The 22,188-nt window shown below is 44.0% G+C and overlaps 1 protein-coding gene across 6 annotated transcripts in view; it reads left to right on the plus strand.

Annotated features, from left to right (window-relative positions):
• The first annotated feature begins 2,053 nt into the window (after positions 1-2,053).
• Positions 2,054-22,188, plus strand: part of EDC3 (enhancer of mRNA decapping 3) — a 121,386-nt gene continuing 101,251 nt past the window's right edge. For 2 of the 6 annotated variants that reach the window (XM_059657201.1, XM_059657172.1), the window contains exons 1-2: positions 2,062-2,207; positions 10,383-10,511. The gene's annotated coding sequence lies outside the window, so the exon portion shown is untranslated. Of the gene's footprint in view, positions 2,271-3,108; positions 4,381-10,382; positions 10,512-22,188 lie in introns of those variants that run through there. The other 4 variants (XM_059657181.1, XM_059657191.1, XM_059657211.1 and 1 more) reach the window with 4 other exon arrangements.

The following is a 22,188-nucleotide window of genomic DNA, read 5'->3' on the forward strand; positions in this document are numbered from 1 at the left end:
TGTCGTTGACTGAAATGTTATGTGGCTCATGACATAGTAAAAAGTGAAAATCTTCTTCGCTTATTCCCGTACTCCCATTCCATACCTCTCCCCTAGGTAGCTACAGTTTAGAGGGTATCTATCCTTTCAGACTTTTCTCCATGCATTTACACATGTAGTTTTTTTGTTTGGGGAACATCACATATGTAGCTTGTTTTCACAAAAATGAGATTGTAATGTACATATTGTTCTGTGACCTTTTTTAAAACTCTTCTTTCCAGGTCAGTAGCTATTCATTAACTTATAGCAGCTGCCTACTGTTCTATTGTTGATTAATTGCTCAAAGCTCCCAAAGTGAGCTAATTTTATCAAACCAGGAAGGCTACTTTTGGTTTTGTTGAGATTAGATCTCAGCCAGTTAGCTGTTTTGTTTTTCCCTACAAGTACTCTTTGAAATCTATGAATCTTTTTTTTTTTTTTACTTTCCTTACTAATTATGCTTATTTGCAGTTATAATTTGCTGTCACATTTTACTATAATAATCGTTAAATTTGATTCCAGAATGCCTCACACATGTGCCATAAACAAACACTACTACACTTTCAGTGTAATGTTAAACTTATCCCTGGCTGCTACATAGCTCAATGTGTTCCTATTTTAACCATTTCATAGCTAATATTATTCGAGCTAGATTAACATATCAAATGAGGCTGCATTGGCTTTGGTAAAGCTGAACAGTGGCCAGTGTGTTTAAATATTTGTTATTTAAAAACTTCATCATGGTGGCTTTTGAACATACACAAAAGTAGACAGTATGATCTATAATAACAAAAGCATAATATGCTAATTAGACTGGTCAGAAGTGGACGACCTTCCAGACGAAGCTGGGGCTGCGAGGGAAGCCCGGGTCCCGGGTGCCTGCTGGTGGCCAGAGGGAAGCTGGTGCCAGCAGCCGGGGGAAGGAAGGCCTACTCTTGCACGAATTTCATGCATCGGGCCCCTAGTAGTATAATAAAGCCCTATATACTATAACCCAGCCCCAAGAACCATCAACCCATGGCCAATCATTTGGGAATATCAACCATGTTCAGGTACACATTATCTCACTTAACTCCACAGCAACTTTGTTAGCTATTATCTTAGGTTTGTCTCGAATTGCATAGCTTGTTTGTAATAAATAAATTCAACTCAGGACTCAACCCTACCGCCGATACACCAGTGGATCCCAAACTAGAAGGAACCTTTAGCATAATAGATGCCAAGGTCTCTCCAGTCCTACTAAAACTGAATCTCTGGTGATGAGGGAGGGGAAGGGAGAGTCCTTGGAAAGTGAAAATTTTATAAAGTTCCTCAACTGATTTCGAAGAACCAGTTTTGAAACCACTACCCTACCCAGTGCTGCCTGTTCAAGCAGTGGTTCTCAAACCAGGTATCAGACTTTAAGATGACCTTGTAAATTCTAAGTTCTACAATTCCTCATTATATTTAGTGTTGGCCCTAAACACTTGCGTTTCATAAAAATCAAGACTACCAAAATAAATGCCACGGCGGGGGCGGGTGGAGAGCGGAAAGAGGGGAGGAGAGGCATTTTCTCCTGCAGCTAACTAGTACTGGGGGCGGATGCGGGGGGGGCGGGGGGGGGGACAATCACGCACAGATTGGCTGACACTAATCCCCAAATGGGCCAAAGGTGATAAATTCTGATCAACCACAAAGGGACTTCTAGTTTCCTTTAATCCATCCCGGGGCCTGCTTATTGCGTCCCACGGCTGCAACTGACCAAAGATGGGGCTCACGTCACAACTCCTCGTCCCCAAAATTCTCTGCTCTTGCTCGGAGATTAGCACAAGGGGGGCTAGAGGGAAAGCGGGAGCTTGTCACCAAGTCTTCCAGAAAGAGCGTAGTCCCCCCGGAATCCGGGCCGGGATGGGGGTAGGACCCCCCAAGCAGGTCTCCAGCCGACATAAGCAGGCGGGGCAAGCAACACCGGCCCTCCCGCGGGCTCCCAAGCTCTTCAATTTCCCGGCGCCCCGCCCCTAACCGCCCGCCCTCGTTTCCAAGGCGTCCCACAGGAAGTGACCTCACGACGGTGGCGTGGATACGCAGGCACTTCCGGCGGCCGCGCCTGTGGGGGTGGGTTGCAGCAGCCCCTTGGTCTGTGGGTTCCTCCTCGAGTGTGGGCTGATTGGCGTGGTGTGCCGAGGAGGCGCGGACCTGACGGCTTGGAGGTGGGAGCTAGGGGCGGCGGCTGGTTGTGGGCGCTCGTGAGAGAGGGCTTCCGGGGTTGCCAGGTGGGTTTGCTTTAAGGCTTCGAGAGTCCAGGCTTCCTAGACTTTTATAGAGGCGCGCACGTGCTGGAGGCCGCGTCCGGCGCGCCGAGGGCCAGGTACTAGGGGTGGCCTCGGGGGCGTGGTTTGAGGTGGAGGCCAAGGACCGCCGGTTTCTAAGCAGTTTGGGAATGGAGTGGGTGTGCAGCTTTAAGCGGCCTGGCCGCTTGGTTAGCCTTGTTGATGGCTGCTACAGCTCGCCCACTCATTGCTTTGTGCCTCAGTTTCCTTTTGCACAGTAGAGTAGGGTGGCCGGGAAGAGCGCGAGTGCCACATCCATCCATGGCTGATGGCTTGAGGACAGAGATGAACTGGGGTCTGGAAGGGAGAGGTGGCTGAGAAACTAATGGTACCTGCAGGGCCCAGTTTCTGCTGAATCCTGGGAACTTCCCCATGATTCTTTCCTGTTGTTGGAGTAAGGCTGAACTTCTTATTATCACTGCTCTTTGTGTGATATTGATTGACTTTAACAATAATTGACTTATAAGGGGTTAAAATATTTTGCTGTGTGGGAGGCATAGTCCTCGCCTGCTTGGCCAGTTAGTTTTCAATAAATCTCCCAATTCCAGAGCTAGCTGGAATCATAACAATCCTCTCCCCTGGTATCAGGAGAGGAGCTGAAGACCCAGAATGGTTTTGTTCTCTTTCGTAGCCATTGGCTAAAGTGATTTCATCCTGCCGTCTGTATAATTGGTCTTAATCTCAGGAAAGCATAAATGACAGTTTTCTGAGTAGGTCCCTATTTCAACTGGAAACCCCCGAATGAGTCAAGTCTTTTTTGTTAATGAATAGCAGGTTAGGTGTACTAAGCACAAAATTCCTATTTGTTGGTTTTTCTGTGAAGATGGTTACAAACAACAACTTTTGATTACCAAGAATATTTTGTTGGATCTTCCTTGTGAGGGTAGGGCTTTGGGACTAGCAATGTCTCTCAAACAATATCTCCTTTGACTGTGACCCACAGCTAGATACATATTACATCGTGACTCAGTATGTCCCCTGCATGCATAAAGTGTGTGCACACACACAAACACAACAAAAATTTACCCTTTCTACATATGATGCACTCGGACATCACTTCATTGAAAGAAAAAAAAGTTGATTGCAACTCACTAAATTGACTGATTGCTAAAACCTATAGTTTGAAAAACATTGGACTAGAAAATGTTTAAGTTCCTCGTGATTCCTGAGATTCTGTAGTTAATTCAGAGTGGAAAATGTGTAATTTTTCTGTTGTTCTCAGCCAGAGTAGCCAAGTTACTAGAATTCTTATAAATTCAGATCAGCCGGACAGGCCATCCAAATTGGTAGCTCAAAGTGGATATAATATCCATAGTGATAGTGTCAATTTTAGCAAGGCATTTAAGTCTTTTATGATGGCATGATGGGTGAGATGGGGGAATTTGCCAGATTGTGGTAAAAGTAGATGGAGTCATGACATTGAGTATCTATGTTTTGAGGGTTTGATTTATGGATACAAGACCGCTGGGATCTGATGATCTGAGTTGAGGCTCTGTCACTTTCTTTATACACAGAATGTCTTTATAGTCTTATCTGAAAGGTATGCTTAGCAAATATGTGGCCTTGATGAAGTATCATCTGGCTAATCTCAAGATTTGCCCAGTGCAACTTAATGGAATGGAAGGATCTTATAAATGTGAGGAATTCCACTTGGAGTCCAAAAAATTCAGTTATACCAGTTAATGATGGGAGAGATGTGACCTAGGAGGGGCTCATGTATAAAAAGATGTGGAATCTCAGTCATCTGAGTCAGTGGTATGGTTAGCCTGTGAGAAGAACTGGTGTGACCTGAAGTATTAGATTGCATTAGGAAAATGTAAGATCAAGGAAGGTTGTTGCATCACTTGACCCCAGCACTGGTTGGCTCACACCAGGAATTTTAGGCTTAGGTCTTAGTATTCTACAAGAATAAATAAAGTGTGAGGTTAGACATTAGAAGGAATTGGAATTTGTCAGCTTATAAAAAGTAATTTTTTTATTGGTTGTCTGAGATGGTGAAGTTGCTTTGGCATGAGTGATCCTTTTTCCCATCATCATTTCATACATATTCAAGGTCAGTGTGGTCTTAAAATATTTTTGCTTGAAAGTTTCTAAAACATTGGGAAATCTCTTACTTTTAAGTTGGCATCTGAAATTTTTCATCATAAACTTAAGTAGTTTAAACATTTAATTTTTAAAAAAAATTTTTTATTGATTTCAGAGAGGAAGGGAGATGGAGAGAGAGATAGAAACATCAAGGATGAGAGAATCATTGATGGGCTACCTCCTGCATGCCCCCTACTGGGGATTGAGCCTGCATCTTGAGCTTGTGCCTTTGACCACAATTGAACCTGGGACCCTTCAGTCCTCAGGCTGAGGCTCTATCCACTGAGCCAAACCTGCTAGAGCTAAATATTTAATTTTTAAAAGTTAAGGATATGCTCTGGGTTGGAGTGTTAGCCCATGCACCTAAGGGCTGCTGGTTCAATTCCTGTTTAAGGGGACGTCCTTGGGTTGCAGGTTTGATCCCCAGTCCCCATCTGGGCACTTGCAATGTTTCTCTCTCTCTCTTTCTCTCCCCCTCCCTCCCTCCTTCCACTCTCTCTAAAAATCAATAGAAAAAATGTCCTCAGGTTAGGATTAACAACAATACAAAGTTAAGGATGTAATTTCTTATATTGTAAATGTTGACTTTGTAAAAATAATACAAAGCTAAATAAAATAACAATTTGATGTTTTTAAAATATAAAAATAAAACTTTATTACATTAAAAACCCTCTAAGAGCCCAGCTGGTATGGCTCAGTGGTTGAGCATCAATCCACCCATGAACCAGGAGGTGGCAGTTCAATTCTCAGGGCACATGTCTGGGTTGCAGTCTTGATCCCCCATAGTGGGTATGCAGGAGGCAGCCAATCATGATTCTCTCTCATCATTGATGTTTCTATCTCTCTCCCTCTCCCTTCTTCTCTGAAATCAATAAAAACACATTTTTAAAACCTTCTAAGACAGTGGTTCTCAACCTTCCTAATGCCTCGACCCTTTAATACAGTTCCTCATGTTGTGGTGACCCCCAATTTCATTGTTACAAATTGAACATAATTAAAGCATAGTGATTAATCACAAAGACAATATGTAATTATATATGTGTTTTCCGATGGTCTTAGGTGACCCCTGTGAAAGGGTCGTTCAACCCCCAAAGGGTCGCGACTCACAGGTTGAGAACCGCTGCTCTAAGATATATATAAATGGTATATTACTGTGCTTGATTTTCAGATGTTAAGCCAGTCTTGTGTTCCTGTAATGAACCCCACTTAATCATGGTGTATAATACTTTTTATATGTTGCTGAATTCAATCTATAATAATAAAAGTGTAATATGCTAATTAGACCAGACGTCCTTCCGGACATCCTTCCGGATGAAGCCGGGGCTGCGAGGGAAGCCCGGGTGCTGGGTGCTAGAGGGAAGTCAGTGCTGGCAGCAGGGGAATGAAGGCCTACTCTTGCACGAATTTTGTGCATTGGGCCTCTAGTTTACTAATATTTTGTTAAGAATTTTTGTGTGTGTTCATGAGGGATATTGATATGAGGTTTTCTTTTTGATGTCTTTGTTTGGCTTTCGTTATCAGAGTGATACAGTTGACCCTTGAACAATATAGGTTTGAACTTCGTGGATCCACTTATACCCGAATTTTTTTCTTTTTTAAATGTACTTTTACTAGAGGCCCGGTGAACAAAAATTTATGCACTTGGGGGGCAGAGAGGGGATCCCTCAGCCTGGCCTGTGCCTTCTCATAGTCTGGGACCCCTCAGGGGATGACCACCTGCTGGCTTAGGCCCTCTCCCCGGGGGGATTGGGCCTAAGATGGCAAGCAGACATCCCTCTGGCAGCCCTCAGGGGATGTCCACTTGCCAGTGGGGAGCAGGCCTAAGCTGCAGTCGGACATCCTTAGCGCTGCTGAGGAGGCAGGAGAGGCTCCCACCACCACCGCTGTACTGGCAGCCATCAGCCTGGTTTGTGGCTGAGCAGAGCTTCTCCCATGTGAGAGCGCCCTGACCACCAGAGGGCAGCTCCTGCATTGAGCGTCTGCCCCCTGGTGGTCAGTGTGTGTCATAGTGACCATTCATTCCCAGTCCTTCTGCTGTTAGGGTCAGTTTGCATATTACCCTTTTACTATATAGGATAGAGGCCTGGTGCACGGGTTGGGGCCGGCTGGTTTGCCCTGAAGGGTGTCCTGGATCAGGGTGGAGGTCCCCACTGGGGTGCCTGGCCAGCCTGGATGAGGGGATGATGGCTGTTTGCAGCTGGTCACACCCCCTTCAGGGTGGGGGTCCCCACTGGGGTGCCTGTCCAGCCTGGTTGAAGGGCTGAGGGCCGTTTTCAGGCTGGTGGGTGACTGAAGCTCCCAGCCTCTCCTTTTTTTCTTTTTTCTTTTTTTTATTCTGGGATTTATTTACTTTCTATGGCTGTCACTGGAACTGAGAGCCGGCTTTAGCTCTGAGGCCAGCTCCAGTTTGAGGCCTCGGCTGCTGAAAGCAGGTATCTAGGCTTTGTTTAGCTTCTATAATTGAAACACTGTTGCCATCACTGCCGCTCTAAGCTCCGAGGCCGGCTGGCTGAAACAGCTATCTGGAGCTTGTTTAGCTTCTATAATTGCAGCATTGTTTCTTAGACTGCAGCTCAGAGGCCGGCAGCAGCAGGCGGGGAACCTTGGCTTCCTCCATCACTGGAGCAAGCAAGCCTCCTGTTCGTTTCAGCTGCCTGGCTGCTGGCCGCCATCTTGGTTGGCAGTTAATTTGCATATCGCCCTGATTTGCCAATGGGAATCGTTCGGGGGTATGGTCAATTTGCATGTTTCTCTTTTATTAGATAGGATTGATTTCAGAGAGGGAGGGGGAGAGAGAGAGAGAGAGAGAAACATCAATAATGAGAATCATAGATCGGCTGCGTCCTGCACGACCCCCTACTGGAGATCTAGCCCGCAACCCAAGCATGTGCCCTGACCGGGATTTGAACTGTGACTTCCAGGTTCATAGGTCAACGCTCAACTACTGAGCCATGTGTTTTTTCTATAAATTGGCCTCCATATACCTGGGTTTCTGCCTCCATAGATTCCATCAAGTGTGGATCGAAAACAGTATTTTCAATTCTCAGTTGGGAATCTATCAATATAGGTCAACTGTATGCATTGTTTATGCCATTTTATGTAAGGGACTTAAGCGTTGGTAGATTTTGGTATCCTTGTGGGTGTGAGAGTGTCCTAGAACCAATCCCCTGTGGCTACCAAGGGACAGTGTTAAGTTTTTTGGGAATCAAAAGTTCAGAGATGCCCTGACCGGCTTGGCTCAGCAGATAGAGTGTCTGCCTGCGGACTGAAGGGTTGTGGGCACATCCCCAGTGGGGGGCGTGCAAGAGGCAGCTGAATCGATGTTTCTCTCTCATCGATGTTTCTAACTCTGTATCCCTCTCCCTCTCCCTTCCTCTCTGTAAAAAATCAATAAAATATATATTTTTAAAAAAAAAAAGTTCAGAGATTTTAGACTGCCCCTAACTCCCTCATTGGTCAAGATCAACTGTACTACCATGGTAAATTAGTTGGGAAATGTTCCTTCCTTTTATATTCTCTGAAAGAGTTTGTCAATTATTTCTTTCTATATGTCTGATAGTATTTACCAATGAAGTCCCTGGGAAAGGACTTTTATGGGTAGATTTTTAATTACTAAATCAATTTCTTTACTTGCTATAGGTCTATCCACATTTGCTTTTATTCTTAACTCACTTTTGGTAATTTGTATCATTCTGGGAATTGGTCCATTTCATATTTTTTTCATTTTTCTTTTTGAACTTGTATCCATCCATTTTCAGGAAATTTTGCCTTAAAGCAGAAGTCAGCAAACTTCTGTAAAGGTCCAGATGGTAGGCTTTGTGAGCCATGTAGCTTTTGTCATAACTGTTCAACTTTTTCATTGTAGTGCAAAAAACGGCCACAGACAACAAGCAAACAGCTGAGCATGGTTGTGTTCCCATAAAACTTTATTGGTAGTGAGCAAGATTTGGCCCATGCGCTGTACTTTTCTGATGAAGTAATAAATGTTATGGTTAAAAATCTTTTATTGATAATTCAGTTATCTAGGCAGATCAAGTTTATGAAAAGTAGTGTGGAAATTGATCCTCTTGCTTGCATATGCTCAGTGGTTAGAGTGTCAGCCCATCCATGGAAGGGTTGCAGGTTCGATTCCAAGTCAGGGGCAAGTCCCTGGGTTGCAGGTTAAATCCCCAGCCTGGGTCAGGACATGTGGGGGAGGCAACCAATCCACGTGTCTGTCTCACGTCAATGTCCCTCCCTCCCTCCCTCTCTTCCTCCCTCCCTCCCTCTCTCCCTCCCTCCCTCCTTCCCTAAAAATTAATGGAAAAAGATATCCTCGGATGAGGATTAACAACAACAACAAAAAAAGAAGTAAAAGTCTTTTCACATTTGATTAATTTCTGGTATTTTAAAAATTCTTACTGTAGCTTTTCATTCTGCACCTATCCTATATAATAAAAGGGAAATACACAAATTGACTCTAAAGGCAGAATGATCATAACGACTGCTGGACCAGTCACTGTGAGGCTCACTGACCACTTTTGGTTTTTTTACCCCCGGCGGGCAGGCTCTGATCGCCTGATGGGAACTGGGAACCACTGGCAGGAGATGTGGGTGGTGTCAGACCAAGGCCCCCACCCCCACTAGTTGCCCCACACACAGGGCAACCCACAGCAGGGGCGGGGCCGGCAAGCGGGCAGGAACAGCCAACTTCTCAGTCCCTTACCCCGGCTGTCAGGCACCGAGCACCCAGTGGCGAAAGGGGAACTAGGGGTGGGTGGCAGCAGGGGGTGGGGCCAGCTGTGGGCAGCCAGGGAAGATGGCCCTGATTGCAGGCCAGGCCTAGAGACTGTACCCACGCACGAATTTCGTGCACTGGGCCTCTAGTCTAAAATAAGCATCAGAATAGAATCATGATGGGCATAAATGATCAGAAAAGAAATTCATACTTTTGTTACATTAAGTAGTCAAAGGCTGATCAGTCTGGGGAAAATAAGCCTGAAGTACATATGTGTATTTTGTTTCGTTTACTGTCATCAGTGTTGTGGAAATTGTGTTGTATGGGAAATTTACCTGATTTATTAAATTTTTATAGATATATTGATAATTGTTGCAACTCAGTGAGGATATGTGAAGGTTTATTATGCTGTTCTACCTACATTTTTGTAGTTTGAACTTTTCTATAATAAAATGTGAAAAAAAAAGTCTTATGGATGAGCCTGCTAATGCATTGCTTCTTTTATTTCTGTTCTGTCAGGATAGTTTTGTGATACTTGCTCAATTAGATCACTAGAGAACTACCTGAGTTTGTCTTTAGGTTTTTATATTTTTGATTACCACAGGAGTGCTTTTTTGCTTCTTTGTATGCTTTTTTGTTATTTTTCCTTTTTTATATTTTATGTAGATATATTTCTAAAATTAATATTTGAAACCGCTTGAAATGCTACTCTATTTTTTATTTTCATGGAAAACACTAAGCCAGTATTTCATTTTATACTTAATATTGTAAGTTACATATATACTCATATACTCATCTGCTATTTCCTGACTTCTCTGTCTAGGGCACTGTTAGATGTCATATCTTATATAGGATTTTGCATAGAGTATGCTTAAAGGATAATTGTATTTTTAGAACCATTTCCAAAAAACAGCCAGGCATTTAAAAAAATATATTTTTATTGATTTCATAGAGGAAGGGGAGAGGGAGAGAGTGATAGAAACATCAATGATGAGAGAGAGTCACTGATCAGCTGCCTCCTGCACTGGAGATTGAGCCTACAACCCAGGCCTATGCCCTTGGCCGGAGAATCGAACCTGGGACCCTTCAGTCTGTAAGCCAACACTCTAGCCACTGAGCCAAACTGGCTAGGGCCAGCCAGGCATTTAGATACAAACATTTAGGTACTCTAGACTTTGAGTGATTAACTTCTGTCAGATTTATTATGTCTAATTCATTCATTGATTATTTATTGAGTTCCATTTCTATTCTAGGCATTCATATTGACTGAACAAGACAGTCAAGGTTCCTTGCCTTCATGGAGCTTACAGTCTAGTGGGGTGACACAACATAAACAAATAAGATAATTCATATGGGTGATTTATTCTGAGCTCATACAGAAGGTAAGATGCTTTCGAGTGTTGGGAAATAGATTGGGTATCCAGGAAAGCCTCTTTGGGATGGTAACATTTTAGCAGATACCCGAAAGACAAGATAGAACTAGCCATTCACAGAGTTGGGGAGAGTGTGTTCTGAGACTACCTGGTGCAACGTTCTGGAGGGAAGGAACAAGCTTAACATGTTTGAGGAACAGTAGTAAGACCAGTGTATCTGCAGGACAGTGGAAAGGGAATGGTGAGAGATGAAGCTGTGTGAGGTTAGCAGAAATCAGATCATGTAGGGATGATAGTTTTATGGAAAAGAAGGTTGTCTTGATGACTAGAACAGCTGCTAAGCAAGATCATGACAGCTGACTTACATTTGAAAATTTGCTCTGGTTGCTGTGCAGAGAAAGAATAGAAGGGGGGGCAGGAGTAGTAGAGAGACCAGTTAGGGGACATACGCAATCATGAGATTGTGGTGGTTTACAACTAGGTTTAGAGTTGTAATACAAATAAATAGTACAAGATTAAACTCTGCACATATTCACAACTATAAACCTGCTTTTGCCTACCACTTTATGTACATTCATGTACAAGTCTTTGTGAATATGTTTTCATTTCTCTTGGATAGATCCTAGGAATGAAATTTTGGGTCATGGGAGTGTGTTTCATATTATAAGAAACTGCCAAACTATTTTCCAAAGTGGTTGTATCATTTTACGTTATCAGCATTGTAAGAGAGTCCCAGTTACTCCACATTGTCACACACTTTTGGTATTACCTGCCAGTTCCTTTTATTTTAAGTCAATGTAGTGGCTATAAAATGGTATCTTATGGCGTGTGTTTTTTCTGATTTGATAATTTTTTTTATTATAAAATTTACCATTTTAACCATATTTAACTGTTACAATTTGGGGCATTGAGTACATTCACATTGTGCAACCATCATCACCATCCATCTTCAGAACTTTTTCATTATCACAAACTGAAACCCTGTCCTCATTAAGTCAATTCCCCATGCCCTGCTCCCCCAGCCCTTGGCAGCCACCATTATATTTTCTTTCTCTCTGAGTTTGACTACTCTAAGAACCTCATATAAGTGGAATCATACTAAATTTGTCCTTTAGTGTCTGGCTTATTTCACTTGATGTCTTAAAGGTTACTCTATGTTGTAACATATATCAGAACTCCCCTTTTAAGACTGAATTATATTATTCCATTCTATGTATATGCCACATTTTGTTTATTCATTCATCTCATGGACATTTGGATTGTCTGGTGTTTTAATTTGCATTTACTTAATAATGATGTTGAAAAGCTTTTCATATGTTTCTTGGCCATTCAGATAACTTCCTTTGCTTGCTTTAAAAAAATGTGTCATTTTCTTATTGCTGATTTATAAGCTTTCCTTATATATTCTTTTTTTCCCCTTATTTTTATTGATTTCAGAGAGGAAGGGAGAGGGAGAAAGAAATAGAAACATTAATGATGAGAGAGAATCATCGATAGGCTGCCTCCTGCAGCTTTCACACTGGAGATCGAGCCTGCAACCTGGGCATGTGCTCTGACTGGGAATGAGTTCCTGGTTCATAGGTCAACACTCAACCACTGAGCCATGCCGGCTGGGCTAAATTTTCCTTACATATTTTTGGTACATTCCCTGGATCAGAAACTTTTGTTGTGATTATTTCTCCTTGACTGTGGCTTACCTTTTTGTTTTTTTTCTTCTCATTGTTTTGGGGTGTTTATAAAGAAGAAAGCAGGCCCATCTTTTTACCATCATAAATCTGAAAGCTTTCTTGAAGTGCTTCACTGCCTGGGAGGTAGTCTCCAGTGGAGTGATTTGGGGATGAGGCAAGATGATATGGAATACCTTCTTAAATATTGCAGTACCATTATTTTAAATGTATGGCTATCTAGCCTGGTGAGCGTGGCTCAGTGGTTGAGTGTCAGCCCATGAACCAGGAGGTCACGGTCCAATTCCCGGTCAGGGCATGTGCCTGGGTTGTGGGCTTGATTCCTGGTGCGGGGCGTGCAAGAGGCAGCCATCAGTGATTCTCATTATTGATGTTTCTATTTCTTTCTCCCTCTCCCTTCCTGTCTGAAATCAATAAAAAATATATACTAAAAGAAAGGTATGACTATCTAAACCTATCCAGAGAATGATTTGGTTTGTAAAAAAATAGTTTTCTGCTCTGGTACATTGTAATATGACAAAAGGTGATTTTACCTTTGAACTGATTGAGCCTCTATCCTAAGACAATAATTTAAGACCAGCACTAAATGAAATTGATCATTGCTGTATTTTTTATAAATGAAAAATGGAATTATCTGAATGTGCAAAGAAAAGAAAGGAGTAGTATGTACAACATAGAAAATATGCCTTTGTACTAAGAAGCTGACTTTTTTTTTAGAACCTCCCTGAGGATATGTTTTTATTAATTCTTAGAGAGAGAGAAACAGACATTGATTGGTTGCCTCCTGCCTATCCCCCACCCAGGGATGGAACCCTGGACCTAGGTATGTGCCTGACCAGGAATAGAACTCGCAACCTTTTGGTGTACGGGACAATGTTCCAACCAACTAAGCCACCCAGCCAGAGCCTAAGAAGCTAACATTTTGTTCTGGTTACAAGTGTGTAAAATATCCAGTATAATATCTGGGTTGCATATACCCCATCTGTAAAATCGTATAGTAAAATAGCTACCTCATTGGGTTGTCTTGCGATTGGAAGGAAATAATAGCCCCTAACGTTTTAGCTCATGCCTGAAATGGTAAGTATGCAATAAATGCAATCTCTGCTGCTGTTTCTTACACAATATGATGGTATGTGTAAATGGTTGTGGGATTACGTGTGTAATGGTTATGGGATTATGTGTGTTCCAATCACCTCTTATTTTCTTGAAGGTGATTTTTCCCTTTTCTGTGACCTACCACATTAAATTACCAACAAATTCTATACTAGTATAGGTCTTGAATCCATCAGCTTTGTCCCACCTTCATTGATGTCATCTATTCTAGCTTACTCCTGGAGCTGTCTCCCAGCTGGTCGCACTGCATCTTTTTTTGCACCTCTTACAGTTTGTATTCTTTTTTAAAAAAAAACACCAAAAAACCCCAGAAATTTATTCTCTCACAGTTTTGAAGGACAGAAGTCTGATCTCAGAGTGTCATTTAGCAGGGTTGGTTCCTTCTTGGGGACTCTGAGGGAGAAGCTGCTCCATGCGCTTAGCCTCTGGTGATTGTTGGCCATCCATGGCTTGTGGCAGCATCACTCCAGTCTCTGCCTCTTGTCTGACAGACATGGCATTCTCTCTGTATCCAGTTTGTATTCTTTTTCTTTTCTTTTTTTAAATTAAATCTTTATTGTTCAGATTATTTCATTTGTTCCTCTTTTTCCCCCCCCCCCATACCTCCCCTCCACCAGTTTCCCACCCCACCCTCTGCCCTCACAGCCCCCCACTGTCCTCATCCATAGGTGCACGATTTTTGTTCAGTCTCTTCCTGCACCCCCCGCACCCCTTTCTCCCCCAAGAATAGTCAGTCCACTCCCTTTCTATGCCCCTGATTCTATTATAATCACCAGTTTATTCTGTTCATCAGATTATTTATTCACTTGATTTTTAGATTTACTTGTTGATAGACGTGTATTTGTTGTTCATAGTTTGTATCTTTACCATTTTCTTCTTCCTCTTCTTAAAGGATACCTTTCAGCATTTCATATAATACTGGTTTGGTGGTTATGAACTCCTTTAGCTTTTTCTTATCTGTGAAGCTCTTTATCTGACCTTCAAATCTAAATGATAGCTTTGCTGGGTAAAGTAATCTTGGTTGTAGGTTCTTGGCATTCATCACTTTGAATATTTCTTGCCACTCCCTTCTGGCCTGCAAAGTTTCTGTTGAGAAATCAGCTGACAGTCGTATGGGTACTCCCTTGTAGGTCACTGACTGTCTTTCTGTTGCTGCTTTTAAGATTCTCTCTTTGTCTTTTGCTCTTGGCATTTTAATGATGATGTGTCTTGGTGTGATCCTCTTTGGATTCCTTTTGTTTGGGGCTCTCTGTGCTTCCTGGACTTGTAAGTCTATTTCTTTCACCAGGTAGGGGAAGTTTTCTGTCATTATTTCTTCAAATAGGTTTTCAATATCTTGCTCTCTCTCATCTTCTGGCACCCCTATAATTCGGATGTTGGTACGCTTGAAGCTGTCCCAGAGGCTTCTTACACTATCTTCGTATTTTTGGATTCTTTTTTCATTTTGCTTTTCCGGTTGGGTGTTTTTTGCTTCTTTGTATTTCAAATCTTTGACTTGATTCTTGCGCTCCTCTAGTCTGCTGTTGAGAGTCTGTATAATATTCTTTATTTCAGGCAGTGTATTCTTAATTTTTAGTTGGTCCTTTATCACAACCTCGACGGTCTCATTAGATTTCTTGAGGGTCTCATTAAGTTTATCGGCGGTTTCTAGAAAGTTCTTGAAAAACCTTAAAAGTGTGGTTTTGAACTCTATATCCAGTAGTTTGCTTTCCTCCATTTCTGTCATTTATGTCCTGTTTCTTTGTCTCGGCATTTTTTTATGCTTCGCTGTGTCAATAGAGGGGCTTTCTGTACTAGGTGTCCTATAGGGCCCAGTGGCTCAGCCTCCCCAATTACCTGAGGTAGACACTCTTGGTGCATCCCCTTGTGGGCTTTGTGCACAGTCTTGTTGTAGTTAAGCCTTGATTGTTGTAGGTAACACTGGGAGGGATTGACCTCCAGGCCAATTGGCTGTGAGAATCAGCTGTGTCTGCAGTGGGAGAACTTCTGTGCTGGATACACCCCTCCGGGGCAAGACTTGCTTCAGTGGGGCTTTGGTGCTCACTGAGCCTGCCCCCTGAGTGTGTCCTTTATGAATCCGAGGAGCTGCAATCTGGATGGTCCCACTCTGACCACCGGGCACACTGGCTCCTGGATCTCTAAGGAGGTGCTAATCTAGCCTCTGCCAGAGGTTATCCAGCAGGAACCAGCTGTGACGCAATGCAAGTTGCCCTGGGGCCTTGGGCCAGCTGCAGTTTGTTAGGTAATTATCAGATTGCAAAGGGCCAGGCCTTTCATATGCAAAAGCCTCCGTGGCTTAGGCAGGGCGGGGTCCCTGGGGATCAACAGGGTGGAGCAAGCAGTTATGGCTGCTCTCAGCCCTGCCCTCAGAGGTCCTGCTTCTCACTGTCCCAGCAATCGCTGTAAGCACCCCCGAGAGAAAACTGCCCTCGAGTTCTGACCGATGCCAGACAGTCTAGTTTCTCCCGTATGAGTCTGGGTCCCCAGAGACTCACCCGGACCTGGAGCTTAGAGCTTGAGACTCCCTCTCGATTAAAAAAGACAACCATGTCCTCAGCTGTCAACCCTCTCCGCATGCGCCTCTGTACCTCTGTATTTTACTTCTGTACCGCACCTCCTCTGAGTCTCGGTATGCTTTTCTCTTTCCTTCTAGTTGTAGAATTTCCACTCAGCCAGCCTTCCTGTGGTTCTGGATGACGTCCATTCTGTCTTTTAGTTGTATTTTAGAAGTGGTTGTGTGAGGCAGCAATTTCCGGTGTTTACCTATGCCGCCATCTTGGTTTCTCATCTCTAGTTTGTATTCTTTAATGGTGGCCTTTGATGAACATGAATTTTTATTTGATGAAATCTAATTTATCAGATTTTTTTTTCCAGGATTAGCACTTGTATTTTGTCTAAGAAATCTTTACCCCAAAGTCACTAAGATACTCTACATTTGGTTTTCTAGTAGCTTTAGTTTTTGCTTTTATGTTTAGAGTAGAGGCCTGGTGCACAAAAATTTGTGCACTCAGGAGGGTCCCTCAGCCTGGCCTGTGCCCTCTCGCAATCTGGGACCCCTCAGGGGATGACCACCTGCTGGTTTAGGCCTGCTCCCCGGGGGGATTGGGCCTAAGCTGGCAGTCAGACATCCCTCTGGCAGCCCGGGAGCCCTTGGGGGATGTCCACTTGCCAGCAGGGAGCAGGCCTAAGCTGCAGTCGGACATCCTTAGTGCTGCTGAGGAGGCAGGAGAGGCTCCCACCACCACCGCTGTACTGGCATCCATCAGCCTGGCTTGTGGCTGAGCAGAGCTCCTCCCATGTGGGAGCACACTGACCACCAGGGGGCAGCTCCTGCATTGAACGTCTGCTCCCTGGTGGTCAGTGTATGTCATAGTGGCCAGTGATTCCCAGTTGCTCTGCTGTTAAGGTCAATTTGTATATTATCCTTGTATTATATAGGATAGAGGCCTGGTGCATCCGTGGGGGCTGGCTGGTTTGCCCTGAAGGGTGTCCCAGATCAGGGTGGGGGTCCCGCTGGGGTGCCTGGCCAGCCTGGGTGAGGGGCTGATGGCTGTTTGCAGGCTGGCCAAGCAACCCAGCGGAGACCCTTACCCCATGAGGGTGTGGCCAGCCTGGGTGAGGGGTTGATGGCTGTTTTCAGGCTGGCCACACCCCCTTCAGGGTGGGAGTCCCTGCTGGGGTGCCTCGCCAGCCTGGGTGAGGGGCTGATGGCTGTTTGCAGGTTGGCCAAGCAACCCAGCGGGAACCCTTACCCCATGAGGGTGTGGCCAGCCTGGGTGAGGGGCTGATGGCTGTTTTCTGGCTGGCCACAGCCCCTTCAGGGTAGGCATCCCCGCTGGGATGCCTGGCCAGCCTGGGTGAGGGGCTGATGGCTGTTTGCAGGTTGGCCAAGACCCCAGTGAGGACCCTCACCCCATGAGGGTGTGGCCAACCTGGGTGAGGGGCTAAGGGCTGTTTTCAAGGTGGCCACACCACCTTCAGGGTTGGGGTCCTCACTGGGGTCCCTGGCCAGCCTGGGTGAGGGGCTGAGGGCTGTTTGCAGGCTGGCCACAGCCCCTTCAGGGTAGGGGTCCCCGCTGGAGTGCCTGGCCAGCCTGGATAAGGGGCTGAGGTCTGTTTTCAAGCTGGCCACACCCCCTTCAATGTGGAGGGTCCTGCTGGGGTCCCTGGCCAGTCTTGGTGAGGGGCTTATGGCTGTTTGCAGGCTGGGCACGGCCCCCAGCCGCCTAAGCTCCCAGTGGAGGCTGGCTGGAAGCAGGTATCTGGGATTTATTTATCTTCTATAATTGAAACTTTGTTGCCATTTGCAGAGTCCACAGATGGCCAGAGCAGGCGGGAAGCTGGGCTTCCTCCATCGCCGGGCAACCAAGCCTCCTGCTTGCTCCAGCTCTGTGGCTGTCGGCCGCCATCTTGGTTGGGTTAATTTGCATATTGCTGCTCTGATTGGCTGGTGGGTGTGGCTTGGGTGTAGCGAAGGTACGGTCAGTTAGTATCTTTGTCTTTTATTAGTGTAGATAGTTTATTTCAAATTAATGTTTGTATCTGGTGTGGGATAGGAATAGGTTATTTTTCTCACATATCCATCTACTTATTCTATCACCATTCATTGAAAACTACTTTGATTTATCCATTGATTTACTTTGGTACCTTGATCAGAAGTCAGTTGACTGTATGTGAATGGGTCTACTTCTGGACTCTATTCTGTTTCATTGTCTGTCTATTCTTGCAGTAATATCACACTGATTTCTATAGTTTTATAGTAAATCTTGATAGAAGGTAGTGAAACATCTAACTTTGCTTCTTTTTTTTCATAATTGTTTTGACTTTTCTATTTTGCATTTCCATATACATTTTAGGACCAGTTTTTCAGCTCCAAAAAGGCCAGATGAGATTTTTATTGATACATGTATTTGATTCACTTGGGGAGACTTGACAACAGTAAGCTCCTCAGTCTATGAATGTGGTATATTTCTCCATTTATTTAGATATTTAAAAAAAATTTCTCATCAGTCTTTCTACTGGAGATCCTGCACATTTTTCATTAGATTTATTCCTAAGTGTTTTATGTTTTTTAATACCATTATAAATAGTATTTTTAACTTTGACTTTGTTTTTCGTTACTATTCTGTAGAATACAGTTGTCTATTTTATACTGACCATGTATCCTGTGACTTTGCTAAATTCACTTATTAATTTTAGTAGGATTTTTTTATTTTTTGGTACATTCCCTAGGGTTTTTATATACACAGTCGTATAGTTTACAAATAAAGACTGTTTTACTTTTACTTTTCCAGTAGTTATGCTTTTTAGTTCCTTTTTATTGCAGTGGCTAGGCCCGACAATATAGTTTTGAATAGAAGTAGAATTGATAAGTTTGGACATCCTTGCCTTGTCCCAGTCTTAGGGGGAAGTATTCATTATTTCACTATTAATACGTTAACTGTAATTGTTTTGTAAAAGCCAACCCCTTTTTGATATCATGAATGGAGATTGAATTTTGTCAAGTGATCTTTCTACATTTATTGATATATATAGTCATACATGATTTTCTTATTTTGTTAGTGCTGTAGAAGACATTGGTTTTTTATTATAAATTTTATTTGAGGTCATTGCACATGCATATGCATTTGTAATAAATAATACAGAGAGATTCCATATATCCTACCTGATTGCAAAAGTATAGCACAATATCACTACAAGCATATTGACATTGATATGATTAGGACACAGAACATTTTCTTTACCAGAAGGATACCTCGTGTTGCTCTTTTATAGCCATACCTGTTTCCCTCCTGTTGCTGCCCCTTCCCTAACCCCTGGGAACCATTAATCTCTTCTCTATTTCTATAGTTTGTCATTTCTAGAGTGTTCTACAGATGGAATCATACAAAATGTAACCTTTTGGGGCTGGCTTTCATTTTTTCCCATGGTATGGATGTACACAGTTTGTTTAACCATTCACTTATTAAGGTCATCTGGGTTGTTCCCAGTTTGGGGTTATTAGGAATAAACATGATAATAGTATTCATGTGCCCTAACCGGTTTGGCTCAGTGGATAGAACGTCAGCCTGCAGACTGAAGGGTCCCAGGTTCGATTCCAGTCAAGGGCATGTACCTTGGTTGCGGGCACATCCCCAGTAGGGGGTATGTAGGAGGAGCTGATTGATGTTTCTCTCTCATCGATGTTTCTAACTCTCTATCCCTCTCCCTTCCTCTCTGTAAAAAATCAATAATAAAAAAAAATGAACTCTGATTTCTAAAAATAAATAAATAAATAAAATTCATGTGAAGATTTTTGTGTAAACCTGAGTCATTCTTCTGGGATAAATGACCAGTAGTGCATTTTCTGAGTCATGCAGTAGTTGCATGTTTAGATTTTTTATAAGTTGCCAAATTGTTTTCCAGAATGGCTGCACTATTTAATATTCCCATCAATAATATATGAGTAATCTAGTTTTTTCACATTCTTGTCAGCACTTGGTATGATCAGTATTTTTTAATTCAGCATAGGTGTGTAGTGATACCTCATTATGGTTTTAATTCGCATAATGGTTGATGATGTTGAACATTTTTTCATGTGCTTTTTAAAAAATCCTTTTTTTAAATTGATTTCAGAGAGGAAGGGAGGAGAGAGATGTAGAAACATCAATGATGAGAGAGAATCATTGATTGGCTGCCCCCTGCGTGCCCTACACTGGGAATCAAGTCCACAACTTGAGCATGTGCCCTGACTAGTAATTGAACCGTGATCTCCCGGTTCATAGGTCGATGCTCAACCACTGAGCCACGCCAGCCGGACTCATTTGCTTTTTTCTTATCTTCACCTAAGGATATGTTTATTGACTTTAGAAAGAGTGAGAGCAAGAGTGGGAGGGAGAGATAAGGAGAGAGAAACATCAATGTAAGAGAGAAACATTGATTGGTTGCCTCCTATATGCGCTCCGACGGGGAATCGAACCAGCAACCTTTTGGTGCACAGGAAGATGCTCCAACTAGCTGAGCAACCCAGCCAGGGCTTCATGTGCTATCCTATCTAATAAAAGAGAAAAATGGTAATTGGCGTACGACGATACCCTTTTCATTGGCTAATCAGGGCTATATGCAAATTAACTGCCAACTATGATTGGCAGTTAACTGCCAACAAGATGGCGGTTAATTTGCATATGTAGGCACAATGCAGGGAGGCGAAAGGGAAAGCAGGAAGAAGCCCCCTGCCACTGACAGTGATCGGAAACCCAGGGGGGAGCTAAGAGCTGGTGGGCAGGGCAAAGGCAGCCCCAGGGCTGCCTTTGCCCTGCCCCCCAGCCATGATTGGAGAATCAGGCGCCTTTGCCGCCCTGGCCAGTGATAGCAGGAAGTAGGGGTGGAGCCGGCGATGGGAGCTGGGCACGGTCGAAGCTGGCAGTCCCGGGAGCTAGGGGGTCCCTTGCCTGGGCCTAAAGCGAAGCCCACGATCGCGGGGCCGCTGCAGCTGTGGGTCCCCGCTGCCCGAGCCGGATGCCTAGGCCAGAGGCGTTAGGCCTGGGCAGGGGCGGAGCCTGCAACCACGGGGAGCTGGGGGTCCCCCGCCCAGGCCTGACACCTCTGCCAGAGGCCTCAGGCCTGGTCAAAGGGCCGATCCGGTGATTGGTGATCGGAGGGTGATGAGGGTCAACTCCTCTGGCCGAGGCATCAGGCCTGGGTGGGGGGCGGAGCCGGGGATTGGGGGGATATGATGGTCCCCTTGCCCAGGCCTGAAGCCTGGGTCAGAGGCGTCAGGCTTGGGCGGGGGGTGGAGCAAGCGATCAGAGGGAGATGGGGGTCCCCTGCCCAGCATGATTCCTGGGCCAGAGGCCTCAGGCCTGGGCGGGGACCAGAGCCAGTGATCAGGGGGAGATGGGGGTCCCCTGTCCAAGCCTGACACCTCTGGCGGAGGCGTCAGGCCTGGGCAAGGGGCCGATCCTGCGATTGGAGGGTGATGGGGGTCAACGCCTGAGGGCTCCCAGTATGTGAGAGGGGGCAGGCTGGGCTGAGGGACACTCCCCCCCCCCCACACACACACACCCAGTGCACGAATTTCGTGCACCGGGCCCCTAGTTTGTATATATTTGTTGAAATATCTTTTCATTTCCCTTTTGATTGGGTTATTTTTGTTCTGTATTTACTATTGGGTTTTTAGACTTTAAAAAATATATATATTTTAGATACTAACTAGCCCCTTGTTTTTGTCCATATGTAGTTTGCAAATATTTTCTTCTAGTCTGTAATGTGTCCATTTTTTTCTGCTAAAGTCTTTTGCAGAATAAAAGTTTTTAATTTTCAAGAAGTCCAATTGATCCCAGCCTGTGTGGCTCAGATGGTTGAGTGTCTCCCAAACACCGGGAGGCCACTGGTTCAATTCCTGGTCAGGGCATATATCTCAGTTGTGGGCTGGATTCCCAGTAGGGGTATGTAGGAGGCAGTCCATCGATGTTTCTCTCTGTCTCTCTCCTTCCTCTCTCTGAAGTAAATTTAAAAAATAAAATTAGTCCAGTTGATCAGTTTCTCTTTTTATGGATTGTGCTTTTGGTGTCAAGTCTTATAACTCTTTACCTCACCAAAGGTTTCTCATATCTTTTTCCTGAAAGTTTTATAGTATGATATGTAAGTTCAAGATCCATTTTGAGTAAATGTTTATTAAAGTTACGAGACTTAGGTCAAGGTTTATTTTTTATTAGTGGATATCTCTTTGCTCCAGTACTATTTGTTGTAAAAGCTATGTTGCCTCCTTTGGATTACTTTTGCCAACTACTGATCTTCTTACTGTCTCCATAGTTTTGCCTTGTCCAGAATGTCATATAGTTGGAATCATACAGTACATAGCCTTTTTAGATCAGCTTCTTTTACTTAGTAATATCCATTTATGTTTC

The sequence above is a fragment of the Myotis daubentonii genome, chromosome 1 (assembly GCF_963259705.1).
Source record: "Myotis daubentonii chromosome 1, mMyoDau2.1, whole genome shotgun sequence".
Classification (NCBI taxonomy): domain Eukaryota; kingdom Metazoa; phylum Chordata; class Mammalia; order Chiroptera; family Vespertilionidae; genus Myotis; species Myotis daubentonii.